Raw genomic sequence first — 4,444 nt, 5'->3', positions numbered from 1 at the left:
AAAACTTTTGTAATTTTGAACCATCGTCCAACTGAAAATAGCTTTCTGCCGATTGAAATCGTATTATTACAACTTAAAAATTACTTTTTTCTCCTAATGAATAATCTTTTCTAAAAGCGAAAAACTTTTTATGCGAACAAACTTTGTCTGCAAAACGATTTCTTTTTTTAAAAAATGAAAATTCCTTTTTGTCCGAATGAAAAATCTTTGAAGGTTGATTAGCATTATTTACAAATTCAAAGTTTTTTTTTGCAAATTAAACATCATTTTTGTTTCAAATTTCAAACCTTTTTGCAGTCGAAAAACTTTCCTTTCATATTGAACAAATTGCTTCATTGGCATATTGGAATTTTTTGTTTGCAAACTGATTGTTTGACTTTTTGTTTGAAGTCCGTTTTCTGAAATTTAATTTTTTTGCAAATTGATTTTTTTTTTCATTTCATATAGAAAACTCTTTTTTTTGCAATTTGAAAAATCCTTATTTTCCCTTTTATGAAACTTGAAAGTCTATTTCCCGCAAAATTAAAAGTTTTCTTTGAATATTGAAAGTGTTTTTTCGTAAATAGAAAAGTTTTTTAGTGCAAAAGGAGAACCTGTTATTTGAAAATTTAAACTAAATTTTTCTTGTATTTTGAAAATCTACTTAAAATTTTTCCTTGAATCGTTTTTCCGAATAAAAAATTGATTTTTGCAAACTGAAACTTTTTTTGTTGTTTGATTAGCTTTTCTTTTTCTAAGATGATTATCTTTTTCTGCAAATTGAAAGTCTTTTTGATGCAAAATGAAAAGTTTTTCTTGTGTATTGAAAGTCTCTATTTTTGCAAATCAAGAAACGTCTTTTTTTGCAAGTTTAAAAAAACTTATCTCCGCTAATTTAATTTTTTCCCAATTCGAAAATATTTTTTAATTTAGAAGCTTGTTTTGCAAATTGAAAGACTTTTTTGAGAACTGAGTTTTTTGTAATTTGAAATTTTTCATTGCAATTTGAAAATCTTTGCTTGCAGAACAAAAATCTTTTCTTTTCTCCTAATGGAGAATTTCTATTGCAAATTGATTGTCAGTTTTGCAATTTGAAGATCTTTTTTCTGCAAATAGAAACCTTCGCTTAGTATATTTAACGATTTTTTTTGCAAATCAGAAAACGTTTTAGTTAATCAGAAAACAATTAAAATTCAAAATTTTTAATTTGATTTTTTGTCTATTGAAAGCTTCTTTCTATCCCATGGAAAAGCGTCTTTTGCAAATTCAAAGTCATCTATTTGAAAATATTTTCTTTTTTGCAAATTAAAAATTTTTTTTCTTACTATTGGGAAAATATCTTTTTCTGGCAAAATGAATAGTTTTTCCACAAACTGAAGCTTTTTTTTGTATTTTGAATGTTTTTCAACTGGAAGATTTGTTTTTCAAATTAAAACATTTTCGTTCTACTAATGCGAAAACTTCATTTGTGTATTGATTATCTTTTTCTGTAAACCTAACACGTTTTTTTCGGCTAATTGAAAATCTTGTTTTAAAAAATGCTAAATCGATTAAAGCAAGCTGCTCTTTTCAAATTGCGTATCATCTGCTACATTTTTTGCTAATAGAAAACCTATTTCTGAAACATGAAATTGTTTCATTTCCGACGAAAAATGAAAATAATTTTTTTGCTAACTGATAATTTTTTATTTCTTGCAATTTCAAAATCTGTCTTTTGCAGAACGCAACTTTTTTTGCGCTTCTGAATATCTACAAATAAAAATTTTCAACTTAGCATATACTTTTGCTAATTTAAACTCCTTTTTTCTCCTAATGAAACATCGTTTTTTGCTGATCGAAAAATTTTTATTTGCTATTTTAAAAAAAATTTCTTTGTAAAATCATTTTTTCCCAACGAAATCTTTTCTTCAACAGAAAACCTGTTCTTTGCGAACTGAAAAAGTTTTTTTGGGATTCGAATAAAAAAAACATTTTAAAATCTTTCCTTAGCAAATTGAAAATCCGTTCTTTTTCCTTATGAATAAGCTCTTTTTCTTAAATCGAAAAAAGTTTACTTTGGCAATTTAAAAAATTTAACTATGTGAATTGATTTCTTCCCAATTAAAACTTCTCATTAATGTAAAAATTGTTTAACGAATTGAAAGAATTTTTTCAATTTGAGTTTTTTGAAATTCTATTTTTTTTTCAATTAGGAAAAAATATGTTTTGCAAATCGAAAATCTTTTTGTTTTTTTTCCAAATGCATTGTCTGCTTTGCGAATTGAAAATCTTCCTTCTGCAATTGAAACGTTTTCTTGCAAATTTGAAGTTTTTTCTTTGGGAATTGGAAAACATTTTTAGCAAGTTAAAATTAATTTTTTTAATTAAATTGATTCTCTCCCATAGGAAGTCTTTGATTGCAAATTGAAAGCCGTCTAATTGAAAATTGATTTTTTTTTTGAAATGGAGAACGATTTTACTTTCTAGCGGGAAATTGTCTTCTTTTTTAGCAAAATAACTTTTTTTCTCACAAATTGAAACCTTTTCTTTGTATTTTGAATTCTTTAACGGAAAATTTTCGGTTTTCAAATAAAAGACTTCTCTTGCTGCCTATGGGAAAATTTTCTTGCAAATTGATCCTCTTTGGAAACTGAAAGCGTTTTTCCGGCAAATTGAAAATCTTTTATTGCAAAATGAATATCTCATTTGCAAATTGAAAATCATCGGCTACAAACTTGTAAAACTTTTTTGCAAAAATGAAAACCTTGTTCCTGAATCATAAAGTTGTTTCATTTTATTCGAAAAAGGAAAATCAGTTTTTTCATATTGACAATCGTTAATTTTTTGTAAATTGCGAATGTGTTCTTTGTAGACTGAAACTTATTTTTTGCAAATTTGAAAATAACTTCAAGATATTTGTTTTAAAAAATGATTTTTTTGCGAATTGAAAATCCTTTTTCTCCTTGGTAAATAATTTTTTTTGCTATTATACAAAATTGATCTTTGTTAAATGATTTTTTCAATGATTATTTTTTAAGCCTTTTTTGCAATTTTAAAACCTGTTCTTTGCTAAATTAAAATTTTTTTCTTCCAAATCGAATAAAAAACAATTTTTTGAAGTCTTTTCTTTGCAAATCGAAAACTTTTTTCCTCCTAATGAATATTTTTTTCTTAAACTGAAGAAAAGTTTTCGCAGTTTTAAAAATCTTTTCATTGCCAATTGAATTTTTTTCTGAGAAGGTCTTATTTTGCATACTGAAAACCGTTTTGTGCTAATTAAAAGGTTTTTTTTGCATATTGAAGAACATTTTCTGCAACTAAATTTCTTTATTGCAAGCTTTGTATTTGCAAATTGAAATAAACCTTTCTTTGCAAAATCGAACTTGTTTTCTTTTCTACTAATGAAAATCCTTCTTTTTTAAAAATCTATTTTTTTTTTAATTGAAATAGTTTTCTTGACCAGAATTTTTTTTCTGGGTAATGAAAATTCTTTCTGGAAAATGAAACATTTTGTTTGCAGCCAATTGAAAATCTTTTTTTTTCTAAAGGAAAATATCCTTCTGCATATTGATAGACCTTTTTTGAAAAGATCAATTGTTGTTTGAAAGTAGGAAACCTTTTTTTAATATTGAAGGTATGTTCTCTCCAAGTGGAAGTTCTTCATTCGTCAATTGAATTTTTTTTTCGAATTTGATACTCAATTTCTTTGCGATCTGAAAATCCTCTATTTTTCCTAATGGACAATCTTCTTTTGCAAACCGAACACCTTTCTTTGCGCATTGAAAATCCAATTTTGCAAATTGAAACCTTTTCTTTGTATTTGTAAAAAATTTTTCAAATTGGAAACAGTTTTTTTTCCAAATTCAAAATAATTTTTTAGTTGTTAATTGGAAACCTTTTCTTTGCAAAATGAAAACCAATTATTTGCAGAAGGAAAGTTATTTTTTGGCGAATTGATATGAAGATCATTTTGCAAATAAAAATCTTTTTCAGAATGGAAAATCCAATTTTGCGAAATGAAAATTCAAAGATTATGCTAGTCGAAATTTGAAAGAAGAAGATTTGCAAGGTCTCTACTTCAAATAAAGAAGTTCAAAATCATTAACTTTTGCAACGAATTCTAAGCTCATTAACAATTGCACTCAAATCTGAACTGCTAATTTTATTGGCAAATTCAAGGCCGACAATGTTACTGTTCTTACTATACAAACTTATAAATTCAACAAATGTGCTAGTTATCAGTCAATACTAATTGTGAATGTGATAAAATAACCGAGGAACTCATAGAGACGAAATGGTTTTTACTTTTGACAAAATTATAATAATTTTATTTCAGATTATTGTCGTAGCAAGCTCTTTAAATACAGCAAAATTTACAACTAATTTAATCGTTCAGGGAACTGCTGCACTTCAACGTCCATTTTTTGCCAAACTTGTGTACAATAATGGCTTTTGCGGAGCTGCAGTTATTAATGAACGCTTTGCT

The sequence above is a fragment of the Convolutriloba macropyga genome, unplaced genomic scaffold, assembly GCF_964194025.1.
Source record: "Convolutriloba macropyga unplaced genomic scaffold, txConMacr16.3 SCAFFOLD_12_1, whole genome shotgun sequence".
NCBI lineage: Eukaryota > Metazoa > Xenacoelomorpha > Acoela > Convolutidae > Convolutriloba > Convolutriloba macropyga.
The sequence above is the reverse complement of the archived record's forward strand: the minus strand, read 5'-3'. Positions refer to the sequence as shown.